The sequence below is a fragment of the Homalodisca vitripennis genome, chromosome 5, assembly GCF_021130785.1.
Source record: "Homalodisca vitripennis isolate AUS2020 chromosome 5, UT_GWSS_2.1, whole genome shotgun sequence".
Taxonomy (NCBI): Eukaryota; Metazoa; Arthropoda; class Insecta; order Hemiptera; family Cicadellidae; genus Homalodisca; species Homalodisca vitripennis.
Window position 1 is genome coordinate 84,462,029 of NC_060211.1, and position 15,767 is coordinate 84,477,795.

The window sequence follows — 15,767 nt, forward strand, 5'->3', positions numbered from 1 at the left end:
ACGTATATGTATTTTACTAATAGGAAAATAAAGAAAGATCAACTATGGCTAAAAAAATACAAAGGCTGGAGTAAACTACAACGGTCACAAATAAAACATTTTTGACGACGGATTGCCCAAATCGTGGCGTCATTGCGGTCGCAAATGTAATTCACTCAAACTAAAGGCTCTGCTACACGTGTAAAGCCTACGAATTCTGGAGTCACTGCTAGTATACAATATAATCACAAAATACTGTTTTTTATATATTACAAATTTTAAAAGGGTTTATTACAATATATGCTTTGTTTGAAGGTTATTTTTGACGATGGAAGGATTGTGAAGGAAACAGGATTTTTTCCGGAGTGTTTACCTAGTTTGTAACTATGTATTAGGTTAGTTATTACCTGAAGAAGAGATCAGATTGCAGATCTCGAAACGTAGTGTTACTGATTTCTTGTTTCACTGAACGATGGCAAATGTCCGGGAAAATCCTGTTTCCTTTACAATATATGGATTTAATATTTTAAATTTCTCCAAACCATCCATGTAATTATTTGTGGGACAAGAGCACTTTTTATAGTACAGTCTTAACAATATGACTTCTAAATGTCCTCATATCAAAAATATTTAACAAATAAAAATAGTCATTAATTTTTGTTAAAAATTTCCAGAATACAGTGTCCCATGGAATCTGTGCTTTCTATTAATGAACTACGGACATTTTATAAAACTTTATAAGTTTACATTTAATTATAAATTATATTTTTTCGCGTGATGAAAATGTTCCAAGTATTCATCGTTTGTAACTAGTAAAATAAATAGTTTAAGCAGCATTTGCTTTGGTTTGGAAAAATATTACTTATATAGGTTGCAATTTTTTTAGTTCTACGAAAAAAGTTGTTGAAAGAATGATTTAACCTCAAGTCAACACAATATCTCGGACGTCCAAGTTGCGGAATTCTCCTGACTCGCTCTCTTTGCCATTTCTAACTCACGAAGTTTTAAATGACACTTCTTGTTTAAACTGGCTTTTTAACTTCAAAGTTTGGAATTATGTAAGTGTTCCTCATGATGTAGTGATAAAAAGTCCCCTTTCCAATTTTATGCGGCTGAAAATAATACATTATTCCATGCGGAGTACAAATACACGGTTTTGTACAAAATATTTCTTTATTTGGCAAATGTTTTAAGTATGATTCGGTTTTGATAAACCAACATTATTTTGTTTAATTGTTTATTATTTATTCGACATAATTACCGAGTATTCCTATTTAGCAATTCTTTCAGAGAAATTTTTAGATTTACATTTAGTAATGAACGAAATAGATAGAGAAATTCATCTTGTTAATATTAATAAAATATTAAAATAAAAAATAAATTACGCTTTTTATAGTATTATTTTGTTTTCACAATGCAACAGAATTGAACAATGGCATGTACACGATAAGAAAGTATATTATATGGTAAATTCATGCGATAAAATTTCGTGTACTGTAAAGACGGATAAAACATTACAGAAATTATAATCTGCACATTTGTAAAATGAAATTGTAAAACAGATTGTGTTATTAGTAGAAAAAAATTTATTTTAGAATGAAATGCAGGAATACATTAAACACGGCTTTCAGTTCATTGAAATACTAACAACGTTTGGAATTTTTATTTGTGTGGAATATATTAAGTTGCTAGTGTTGAGGTAAATAAGTGTCAGTATAGCATAATAGCAAATACAAATTACTAAGGGGCACATATTATTTATATCTATATACATTTCTTATAGTAGCACTATGCATAAAATTACAATCTTAAATATATAATATTCAAACTTGTAGATTTTTAATTCTGATCACGATTTGATGGAATTATTTATACGTAGTGTAGAACTCTATTAAGGGTTCGAGTTAAATGCCTATTAAACAATGAATGAAACAGTAAATTTACAGTGTAACATCTGCGATATCGGCCGCCGGTGATGGGAGCAGAAGAGTGGTGTGGGAGAGGCTATCGTTTATTCAACAGAATTAATTGGTTTCGTGTCAATCACAGATAGCGGCGGCTTCTGTGGCAAAACTGTAGTTACTCTCATTAGATGTGACCAAACAGAATGAAACAAATACGTAACTACTATATCGATATAGCTGTATCTTTCTATTATCATAACGATCGCCGGTAATGGAGGCATAAGAGTGGTGAGTTAGAGGCTATCGTTTATTCAACAGAATTAATTGGTTTCGTGTCAATCACAGATAGCGGCGGCTTCTGTGGCAAAACTGTAGTTACTCTCATTAGATGTGACCAAACAGAATGAAACAAATACGTAACTACTATATCGATATAGCTGTATCTTTCTATTATCATAACGATCGCCGGTAATGGAGGCATAAGAGTGGTGAGTTAGAGGCTATCGTTTATTCAACAGAATTAATTGGTTTCGTGTCAATCACAGATAGCGGCGGCTTCTATGGCAAACCTATAGTTACTCTAGTTATATGTGACCAATCAGAATGAAACTAGTACGTTACTACTATGTCGATATATCTGTATATTTCTACTGTCAGCGATTGCCGGTAATGGAGACAGGAGTGTGGTGAGTTAGAGGGTATAGTTTATTTAACAGAATTAATTGGTTTTGCGTCAATCACAGATAGCAGTGGCTGCTGTGGCAATCCTTTACATACTCTCGTCTGTGATAACACATAATTAAACTAGTACGTGATTATTAATGATGTTATTTATTTCTATATTTTATTATAGGGACATTGGCGATGATAACATCGTATCTCTCACCTATGTCGGGTAGGATTTATTCTACGAGAAGTAACAAAAGGTTGCACTGAACCGGCTCTATTTACTGCCTTCATTTCGATCAGCAAACCTTTTAATCTAATTATTTACGTTATTACTTTTTAATTTAACACTATCCCTAAAAGGTCTAATCCGATTTGGTTAAGTGCTGCAACTGTAATATATTATCATAGGTGGTATTACAACTATTTACAATTAAATAATGTTCGTTGACATGCAATTTCCATTCTATCACATCACCAATTCTATCAATCATCAAAACACCGCGAAGTATCTGTCTTATTAAGGAAAAGATTTATTTACGTTATACCTCATTTACATTAAACACCTATTTTATACAGTTTTTTAGCTGGAAATTAATGAAAGGCAAATCTAATGAATGGATTCTAAGATTGTTACTTTCTCTGAAACGTTTTAGAAAAGCTTTTACTCATGAGTATCTAGTCTGGTGACATAAAAATTATACATTTTTATATAACGACGAATTATATAATATTTTACTAAATTTATGGTCAAATTTGCAACAATCTTACCGTTGTAACAATATTTTCTATTTAAATACGAAATAGCTCGTGATATATCGCCACACTGCATAGGTATCAAAACCTGCTGTAAATAATCTTTATGTGTATTCATTAATATGCATTTTTACATCTAACGTCGTCATATTCAATAAAATAATCGATATTCATATCATTGGGTGATGATGAATTAACTTAAGAAAACGGTTCGTTTTAAGATAAAAATACGATTTGGGAAAATATTTATTGTTTGATATCTTAACTCTTTCTAGACCACCCCCTCCAATATGAGCTTTACGAGCAGATACAGAGAGAACTAGGTTATTTATGCATGGAAAATTGGCTCTCAGCTCCTAATCTACTATCGTAATAGAAAATGTGAACATATTTACCGCATCTGGGATGACCTAGATGAGCAGATATATATATCAGTAACCAGGTAAAATTATTATAATAAAGTCTAAAGTCCTGAAAATCCTGTAATTAATTAAATATACTTTGTGAAATTTACTGTAAACAAAATCAAACAACTTCACCAAATTACAGTTAAAAGCGGCTTGTTAATTATCAATGTTTGTCAGAAAATCCAAATTAGATTCAACCCTAATTGAAATTTGAGTTTCTACATTCATTACATTCATTAACTACATTTCATTATATCAGAGTTGGCAGGAGTGCAATACACATACAGTGCATTAGAACTATTTATAATTATAAACACTACTATAGTAATCATTAACATACAAACTATACACTTTAGTTTACCACTATTTCCTGCCAGAGTGGCGTTCGAATTAATTACAATAATATTGTGCTATTCAGAATTGAATGTAAACCCATTGAATCTTGTATAAATAATTCTATTCGTATGCCTTCTGTTGTTAACGCTCTTCTATTTTATATATCGGTCTGAAATGATTCAAAACGCCGCTTTCATGTGCTCAATATGAAAATATATTGGTCGTTGGAGAAATCAACCGATGATTCACACCGCCTGTGTACAATCCCGACTGAATGGCGTTTCACAGGACACCATATAATTGGAAATATTCAGAGCTCTCTCACCACTAAATTTCAATATAATATTAAAAAGGTTCTGCTATTTCAGTTGGAGAGAAACGAACAGCTCATCGTATCGTTGTTGGCGGAATTGTGAGCACTTCGTACAGCAGTTTGTGGGATGCGTGCACTCTCCTTCCCCCCACATCCCAATTAACCCTTATTACTCCCCGTGCACGTGTTTGGGTGTAGTCTAAATATAACGCAACGTCCCATGTTCTGTTATACATTACCTGTGAATTATTGTACACTCATATTTTAAATTATGCATGGTGCACTCACTCATAATCTAAAATATATGTCACCAGGCGTCTGGCAGTCTAATGTAATGTATTTAGATAAACACTTTGTAGATAGTACCACACTGAAATAAATTTTGCCTATATATAGTACAATAAAAGACTACAAATTTACCTTTAATACTAAGATTAATTAAAGTAAACAATAAAAGTGTACTCTGAAATGTAAAACAGTTTCATTTAAAGATTGTAAAAGCATAATTTATTAATTTTATATCGAAAATACTATTACCGGACTCCACTGCTGCTTATAACTCAGTGAAGCCCAACCTCCGCCAGCATAACATAAATTACGACGCGTAATATTTTCTTTTAAAACATTTATCCTTTTTCTTGTTAAAGTTTATGAAAAAGTTTGGTTATTTGTGTAATTTATTGTTACATTTTATGCTCACAAGTTACCCAGAAATAATAAGTGTTTAGTCTACAAATCTCGTTCTTTTAGTTTAGTTGTATTTGGTTATTTCTACTTCTAGTAGCGTAATGTACACGACCCTTGAAGAACTCAGCACTCAGAACACGAGCAAGAAACTCAGTTATTGAAAACTAATATTTAGATTTACTATGACGGTGACGTTATTTTAAAAAGAACCTTTAAGCTGCACAACACATTTAACCGTTTAAGACGTCGAAACAATCGAACCTTATAGCATGTCCGGTTTTACAACTGTAAAGCCGTATGTGGTAATATTTTTTGTGGCACAGACTATAGAGAAAAACCACTTTAAAAATATAAAAATTAAATTTGTGGAATAAAAATTATTAGTCGTGCAATTTACAGTTATTTATAATTTGTATATCATTTTAGTAAACCAGTTGCCTAATTTGATTGCTCTCTACCATACGACTAAAAATATTAAAATTCGTATTTTTTGTTCTAGTTCATGTAACTAATACTCTTGTTACAGTTTAAGATCATTATAAAATTATTTTGTTGGGTTTCTATTTTTAGTTACAATTTAAATCTTTTAGTTATCTCTATTTTTATGTGCAGAAATTACTTATTTTAGTATTTTTATAGTTTAATAGTTTACAATAAAGTTAATGACTTTCTCATGTATTAAACCGTCTTTCAAAAATTGTTCAACACAGTTTAAACATTCGTTTAGGTAATTGTAAACGATTTACATTTCCGAACGTACATTTACTGGAATTCTTATTGTCTAGTATTGAAAGATTTCAGTGATTCAGAATCTGGGAATCAAACGTTTGTAAATACATAGCTTACACAAAAATAAGAAAATATTCCGCAACGATATGGTTTAAAAATACCGTTGTCACTAAAAACATTTGGTGTCATAGTATATATGCGCATGTGCGTGCACTGAGGGTGGCTTCATATTCGAAAAGATGAAAACGCCTTTCCATCGTGGACTGAGCTTTACCGTTAATTTAACATGACTACATATTTCAACTCAACGTTAATGAATTAATAATATAAATATCGTATGTTAGTTACAACTAAAAGAGGAGGCTAAAAAGAAGCGACATGAATAAAAATAAAATAATTAAAAATTAATCGGAGATAATTTAATTGTTTTACCGAAACTAAAAGAGTAGATGAGGAATAATAGCATGCTGTTTTCATACCTGTAAATTAATTATAATGGAACTCTTCATGTCCAAAACTGTTTTACTCTATTCTGTATAAAATAATGATTATCTAGTTGTTCAATCGAGGACGGTTAATAGGTGACCCCTATTACAAAACGATATCGATGGCGATATCGAGTGGCGGTTATCACCAGAATGCTGTACAGATTTTACATAATGCTTAAGTACCAAAGTAATTTTTCCAAAATACTACAATAACTGAAGCACACTATTCTCTTTCTTCACTATTCCATCACTGATCGTTTGTTACTGATGTATTAATAAATTCCTTGCTTAACTGTGTCTTTAAACGCCGGGTTAGAATTATTACATAATAACTTTGTTATAACTTAAATTACTCTTGATAAATTGAGCAGTTATGAAACGAGTTATTACATCGCTCAATATTTCTCTAATGTGGTCACGAATGTCACTATTAACTATTAATGTAAGTATTGGGCTGGGAAAACTTTCCATAGGTCATAGTATGGTATAGGACTGTTGTGGTAGATGTAGTTCGTGGAGTTGTGTCTAACATATTCAAAATTTCCAACAGGTCATTAAAGTCTGTGTTATTTTACAACATAAATTATATAATTGTACTTTACTACTGTAATTTATCTTTTTATTTAAAACTGTTTTAATTAAAACAGTGATTTGTGTTGATCTTGTGCTTTCCGAATGGACATTAAAATGTGCGACGGAAATCTTGGCGGCACAATCAGTTCCTCACCACTTTGCCTTGTGTAGGGCCGGGCCTATTGTTGTCTGCATTATCCTTGTCCTGACACGCCGCGTCGCACAGCCGACGTCTCTCACAAGTCTCCTGAAACGTTTCGCCATTCTTTGAGGCAGCATTATTGCGGCTCCTTACTGCACTTGTGGTGAGTTGCTCTGCCCACACAGCAATTGTCAACGATTACTTATCTTACGTCTCAACTTTTGAAGTTGTAGCTTTCATGGCGCGGTTTCTCAATTTCTCTCTCTCTCTCTCTCTCACTATCTCTCTGAACCATGTAACACTGAGACGTTTTAGGGTCCTTACTAAATATTAGACCAAATTAATTATTTCTGAATGTGCTTGTTGCGAATTCTGCATGTGATGGATACATTTTTATTTTTTATTTATTGCGAGCTGGGAAATCCTTAAGAAAGCAATAATTTATTTTAGAAAATATTTAAAATGAAGAAATTGAATTTCCAGTTTTTATGATTATATAAATCTTCTTATGCAAATAAATTAACTTAATTTGGCTTCTCACTACTATAGTTTATAGTAAATGTTATAAAACGTTAAAATGTCGTGTTATAACTTTTTCATATGCTTCGAATTGTGCCTGTGTTACATTATAATTGTTTCTTTCCCCCGTTTAGTAATTTTAATAACTAGTATACTTTCAGAGAGTTTACAGAATAAAGGAACAGAATACATAACAAGTGTTTACATAAAAACAAAACAGCCAAATTTGCACAATTTTTTAATTGAAACCTACAACTTGTACTTTTATTTCTATATCAAATATAAAACATATTTAAAACGACTTTGCTTACAATAAATTAATCATTTATTTGTAACCAGTTTAAAGGTTAAGCGATGTCGCTAAGCTGTCCTAAACTGTACGTTAATTGCTTACTTGGATGCCTAATTGGATGTGATTTAGCAATACTTATTTATAATAAAGATTGGTATCGATTATATGCATGATCATTAATTTATTTTGTCAAGGTATATAATAAACACTCATGATACATAACGTACAACGTGTTACACTTGACTAACAACTACTAAAGATACATAAATTCACGAAAGTTAAGAGGTGAAGACCCTGAGGAGTTCACGCACAGGTGCCGCTCTCATTGTAAGTCACAGTGGGTAGAGATAATGAACGGCGGAACCTTCCAGGAAATGGCACTTCCACTGGTGAAACAAAGCCTCACTTTAAGTGTGAAAATATATACATTAATCTCTTTTCTTACGGGTGCAAATAATTCACTAGTTTGTACACAATCTAGATTATTTAGAAAGTAAAACAATAAAATCTCACAACATTATTGTTATGGGAATAAAAATGTTTTAATTATTTACAGGCATTAGTAATAACATAATAAATTAAAAGTATCGTATCCATCAGATATAGTGGCATAATTCCCCAGCTTCAGCGCTCTACAACTGGTTACTTATACCTACACAGAAAATGTTTTGTGCTTTGTGGACATATGATATTTATCAACGTAAATATTATCTTGTATTTTAATTATTTTGAGATTTCTATTGGAAAGTGGTCCGTATAAAGCTGTTATTCGCCAATCACGTAGGTTTTGATTTTTCATTCAAAACCTTTATGCATTTACATTAATTCGTTCTTCTGATTTTCTGTGAAAAGCAGAGAGATAGGCAGAAAAAGATGAGTTTTGTCAGCCTCTTGCGTGAAAGACCGAGTTTTACGGAGTGCCGATGGCTTAGTGGTCAAAGTTGTTGGACTTTGGGTCTGAGTTAGAGATAGTGCAGGTTCAAATCCTCTCTTTAATCGTTGAACTTTTTATCACGACCATCGACCTTGTACTGTATTGATTCTCCTACTTATTCTGTTTGATGAGATCCTCGTAAAGGTCAATGGCTGATAAGGACGATCAGAATAAGGCTTAAAATGGGATTGGCCTTTGATCTTTTTAAATGGTAAATAATCGCAATACGCCATGTCTGTTAGTAGCTCAATCAGTTGTTGAGATGCCTTAAGATCAGGTAGTCTTCAGTGACGCTTAGCCAAATCACATAGAAAGGACATGCACCATAAACAAACTCAATCTTTGCCTAAATAGAAATAAAGCTTCATGGAAAATGTAAAGTCTGTACCTAAATTAAATTTGAGGTATCGTATAGACAAACTAATAATAGAAATTAACACTCAGCGAATGTCTATTTTATCTGCTGTTTCCCTTCAATAATAAAAATAATTTTGTTATTTGTAATCAAAGTAAATGTTAATTTTTTATATCTGTAACATAACGCATATACAAATATTTACGAATCTATGATGGCGGTAAATGATTGAAACTAAACGAAATATGTCTATTTTTGAGGCGGAGTTGGGTAGTTAGGATAGATTGCTTAGTATTCTATAAAATTTCTTTCTGTACGTTGATGTTCCTTTACAATTATGGAGGGATTTTGTCGGGTTGTTGAGCGGGTTTACAGTTCAAAGGGATTCTGGTCTTGAAGCTCCGACACAGGGTGGTTGAGAGTTCCTTACGAACTTCTAGACATACTTGTCCTTTGCTTCCCTAAAGGTATTGCCTTTCTTTCGATGGCTATAGCTTTGAAGTGCTTTGAGTTTGTTTACGTGTGACCGATTTCACAATAAATGTACGAAATTAGTACAGATTGAATTTACAGTGCTAAAGCACAATGATGATTGAAAAGAGTTTAAGTTGGTCTAGTTTGAAACAATTTATCAGGACGAAATTCAACTACCGTGAACTAAATTTCATCTAAAGTAAGACAGTTTTTACGATAAATATTACCCTAAGACATTCAAATTGACATTCATTGTTCCCATGTGGCTACGATAAGACATTTTAGTTAAATACTTTGTCTAAAAATGTCATTCTTCTTCCTTTATCGATTTGAAAATTTCGGAAAGCCTTGTTGGTTAAGTACAATTTTTTCTTGTATTTCACAAACTCATTTATAGTGTGATTTTTTGCCTACGGGTACCATTAGGTTTACAAACGAAATCAGCCTGGTGCAAATTCAGCGTATTGTCTAGTTCCTGGATACAGAAAACAGAGGTGCAGGTCATTTGTTTTTACCGTTCTCATTTATATAGTAGCAGATGGGAGCATAACCGTAAAGCAATTGTTAATTCTCAAACCTTTCAAACCTTATGGAGATCCACGTCATTACAGTTGATAGAGAGAGCGCAGATTTTTAATTGTCGTTATTTCACCGTCAGTACGAGTTTCAGGCAACTAATATCACATATTTGTCAGTCAGGAGAGCACCTGGAATTCTGACACAAAATAGGAAGCTGGAAAACCCTCCAGTTTATCCTACAGCGATCCCTTAAATAACAAATCCATTAAAATTAGTCTATCCAACGTTATTGTAAATTATGTAAGTAAATAAAAAAAATCCCCTTGGAGATCTCGTTGCTGCATGTATTGCTAGTTAGTATTCATGTTAACACAGGAGGTTTCACTTTTGGCTTGTTTATACCTTTTAGTTGAACCTAAATTGTGGATACAGCAAAACCAATCTAGGCGACCAGAAGCGGCACATCACTAACCGTAAATGTCGAGAAATTGGTGTGCAAGGCTAGATCGGTGGGTCTAGTCTATTGTGGAAGATGACTGTTGTTGGTGACTGATTGAGTTGGTGGGGCTCCCACAAGTGTTAAAATCAGTTGCTAGCCTGCACACAAGGGAGTGCTCCCCTGTCCGCTTTGATTGGTGAGGCTGGTATGAAGCTGGCCCCCACTTCTTTCAAGATAACATGAATGATATGTAGTGCCCGCTATCACTCCTCACGGATTTTGACAGGATGCGGCACCTATCCTAACCTCATCCATCCTGAATATCCTGACCCTACGTTAGCTTTCTTAGCTTCTTTCTAAAGAGTGCAAAAAACCGCTCATTCTTTGATAGATAATATTTGGTTGCACTTAATGCTATATTTATATATAATTTTAATCCTATCTTATTTTGTTGTACTAGGGCGTCAATTAACCAGGATGAAAGTACATTTCATAAAAAACTTAAGTGTATTTATAAACTATAAACAAGTATACGTGTATACAATTTATATAAAATATTATTGTTTAAGAATAAAAAAAAAATTGAAAATACAAGTAATAATGGCTTTATATTTTCAGCTTATGTTTTTTGTAAATAATTATACCTTAAAACTATTTATATGAATATTTACTATATTAGTTATACACAAAGTGAAAATTGATAAAAAAAAATTTTATATTACGTTTTGTTTATTGTTTATACGTTGAAACCAATAATTAATGAAAACAGCTCATTAAAAAATGTATTAAATTTTTATATACTAGGTTTCCTTAAATGCAATCTTTATCATATGCTGCAAATATGAATATCAACACCTTCTCTGCGTAGCTTCATACAGGTGATAATGATGTAGCGTCATAATGTGCGGTCTTATATGCTAAAATATGAGGTATCACCTGTTTCTTGGCACACAATGTCCGGCCTCTACCATATGTTACCGGCTGTCACCGTCCGTCGTGCCATTGTGCACGCTGCGGTCTCACTCTTGTCTGCTTTCACCATATTGTCCCTGGTCGTCCCCCATACCTCCCAGCAACACCACAGATATAGACTTTTATCATCGCCATGTTCATTTATAAACTTTCCTTGAACACTTTACATTTACGTAAAGTATTTAGTGTCATTACAATATATATTTCTATCTGGTTTAGGTTTTATATACTGTATGATTTTTTTAACGTGTAACCATTTTAACAAGCGTCTTTGAATAGCAGGGTATGATTGGTAACTAGAGCAGTGAAATAAAAAAAATCGCCAACATCAGGTGGTTACAGTAAATATAACATCTAGTAATAAACATGGACCGCTAGAACACTCATAGTGGATTAATGAGAGAAAATATAATGCTAACTAATAAATTGTTCGTTTTATTTGAACGCTGCATGCGAGTAATAGTATAATTTAGGAGGTTTTGGTACGCGGGAACGTACGGTTGCTATTTCTCTTATCTTTTACTGCAATGTGTATTACATTAATATCATCATCAACGCCAAATTGACGGTGTCACATAAATGCGATTTTGTAGTAGGCTTAGATTGTGCACTTTGTGATTACAGTGTATACACCACACTACGTAGGAACACAAGCCATCCGTTGGATCAGAGAGATGGACAAATAGAGACACCGTCTATACAGGATGACTAGAAAATTATAGAAATCTTAAAATATAAAAGTATGACGATGCTAGAAACCTCTGAAAATTCACAAAAGTAGTCGTATGATATAGTATATTTAAACGACGTACATACAGATCAAATTTGTTTAAAGTCAAAAGGAGATTCCTTAATTCACTTAATCTAAAATGTAACGTACTACTCGTACCACATTAAAGTTACTAATGCTGCTACTAAGTATTTTGTCCGACATAGACCACTAATAAATTGGATACAACCACTTCCACATCAAAGACACCAAAGTAAATTAATTTTCCTGGTAAAGAGTGTGCTTTAACTTTGTTTGTGGTTAAGCTGTGTTAGATTGTCACTATAAATAATGTAATAAGATACTTATTGATGAGGTAAGCCTCTACCTTTATTTATAACCTTTCATTTAATGAAAAAATAAAACATAATGTTTTTTTATAGTAAATGTATTATTAACGTTTCGTGCAACCGGTTCGTAATTCGGCTGGGCTTATACAGGGTGAACCATACCACCTGTACTAATTACCGTTTCCCTCTATTTTGTGGCCCACGAGTTCAATAAAATTATTTTGAACCTCCTTCCCCAAATCTGTAATGAGTATTTTTGGACGGTGGGAACGCTTTATGAGAAATTTTAAAACATGTTAAGGCGAGCTATTAGTATCTAATTTAAATGTCTCTTGAAACATATTATTACAAAAAATATTTAGCTTGATGTAAATGTAAAGAGTGTTAAATAATTTAAAAAAACTGTTTTAACAGGTTAAAATAGTTGATGAGGACAGACCCTTCCAGACATAAACTAAGAATGTCCAATCGCAAAGAGTTTTGACGTCTAAATCTTACGTAAATTTTGAAATTTAAACAATTTTTATGACTAAATTATGTTAAAACAACCATACGGATTGCATTATACAAATTAAAGGTAGTAAAAACAATTTTTTGTATTAAAACATTGGCTTTATCTCAAGCGGTTTCGGTTTTGAAGGCAAAAATAAGCCTTTTCAATTGAAGGGTTTTATTTATACAATATATTGTAATAGGACAGTTGAACACTACTAATAAATACCTAAAAAACTTTTCCATCACGCCCACTAACACATTACAGGTCCTCTTTCTTTACCATCGTTGCCACTCCACAGCTCCACCAGCATTCTGAAGCTGTTAGTGAAGCTCGTATTCAAGGATGATATGACTTTCAGGACTTTCAAAAATGTTACGAGTAGGACAGAAATGTAACGTGCAATTTGGACATAAATTGGAATCAATAAATTAAAATTGTTATTTTTTTATAAATAAAACTATCTATAAAAAGCGATTATTTTATAGATTAAGATAATTATGTATTTATTCAAATCTATATAATCTTTTAAAAATTTACTCTATGACGAGAAATAGATACAAGATTACATTTTAAACACTAGACAAATGTTCATGCACCATTTTGGATAATATTTTGGAAAAATGTAAAACATCTTTTGGCCTCAAGCTGTCACTAACTGTGGGGAGGGAGATTTAGATGATAAGGAAAATTTTAATTATACACTTTTCATCTAAGAAGCCTCTGAACAATGAGTTTCAGCCTGTATGTCTCTGGCAAATTAAACAATACTCGCTTATAATCAGTAAAGGAAATATCCTTTTGATTCGAAGTCTGGCCCTTTAAATAGGTATTTAAATGAGCTACACATTTCAGTATCCGTCTGATAAGTACAATACGGCAGTTCTTAGATTATTTACTAGCCGGTGCGTCGTTACTTTTGATCTGAAATTATGCTTCTCATATATGTCAAGTATTGAGGAACAGCAGAAGAAGACAATCTTCTGCTTGATAATTTAATGAGCAAAAATCTCCGTGTTGCAGCATTTAACCACGCGAAAAGAATAGTTTACAAATCAGTGAGTCAAGTCATTTTATTGAAGTATACCAACCTATCGTTAAAAGAACGCAAAATGTGGAAATTAAAGAAATATTGCCTCACAGTTGTAGAATTAAAAACTTCTTCCAATATGAAATGACACTTCTGCGTAAACATCGTTAAGAGGAATCATATTTTTGCCTGATTCCGCTAATCGTAACGTATAATGAGAATATTATGTGTTATTGAGAATCATTTTTGTCAAAAGATATTTCTCAAGAGGTATCCTTAATTTTCATATTTAAAGAAGCTTTGAAGACAGAAAATAATTTTCTGATAACAAAACATGTTATTCAAGTCATTGTGCTGTTGTGTAATTAGAGAATTTAAACATCTTTGTTACAAAACCAACTATTGTACGATGGCATATTATACAGCACTAAAATACAGTTTTGTTAAAATAAATGAAAACAAATTTCTGCTCCCCTACAGAATAATTGCATATGTTATGAACATCTTATTGACATTTAAATTTGATTTTAAAAACTTATGACTCCTTATTATTAATGAGTAAAATAAAAGTTTAAGCAATCATTAATGTTACCTGTCATTTTTTTACCAGACGTATTGGTTTGTGTTCAATAGAGAACTGTGTTACGTTATAAACCGTTAATTTAACAATATAATTAACACAAAACAATTTTGATTTAATGTCACTGATTTTCAAAATTTAAATTGTTTGTAAAAATAAAAACACATTGAAAAAACGAAGTATTTGAATGCGTTCACACCTGGAGCAAGATATTGATCGATTATTTAAACAAATAATAAAAACAGAAAAGGATTTATAGATTATGAATGGTTGCTATATACATATTATATTTATATATATATAATATCTCCAAATAAATATTGATTATTTCCGTCAACTGGACAATTTTATCGTTGTATTATTAAAATTTTACTCCCGCAAAAATTATGAAAACTAAAGGAAATCTCTGAATCCGCCATACCTCTAAATAAAGTAATGTTTGCCACTCTTAAAAACATTAAAATAAGTCTAAAACTATATCCCACCATTTGATTTTTAACTAAAAAAAAAAAACATTATTAAAGACATCCCATCTTCAGAAAAAGGTTATTGATGTTTGCCAGCAAAGATGTTTGCATACGAAAAAAATAATGTCGTAAAATAAATTGACGATAAAAACAAGGATATGGGTAATAAATGCATAATTCAGTAGTTGTGTTTGAAGATATTGCAATCGAGTCAAGCTTTACTTTATATTATACAAAGCGAACAAATACAAATATTTTCTAAAGCAACTGCATTATATCGTAGAAGAAAAATTATGTCACCTTAAGTCAAAGTATATGCTGCATTAAACTTAAAGATGACTGGTGTGATGTCGATATTTTATGTTACATAAACATTTCTTACGCTGTATTATGGTTACTGTATATATATATATATATATATATATATATATATATATATATATATATATATATATATATATATATATATTATTTCAAAATATTTGAATATTTCCAGTTAAGTTTATCAGTGAAGATATATTTAATCATAAACATAAAATTTGTATAAAATTGCATTAAACTTGCTCCCGGATAATGTAATGAGTTACGTAGATATCAGGTGACAGTTGCAGGATAGTCTCAGAGTGATAGGGTCTCGCTTTAATCAACAGGATT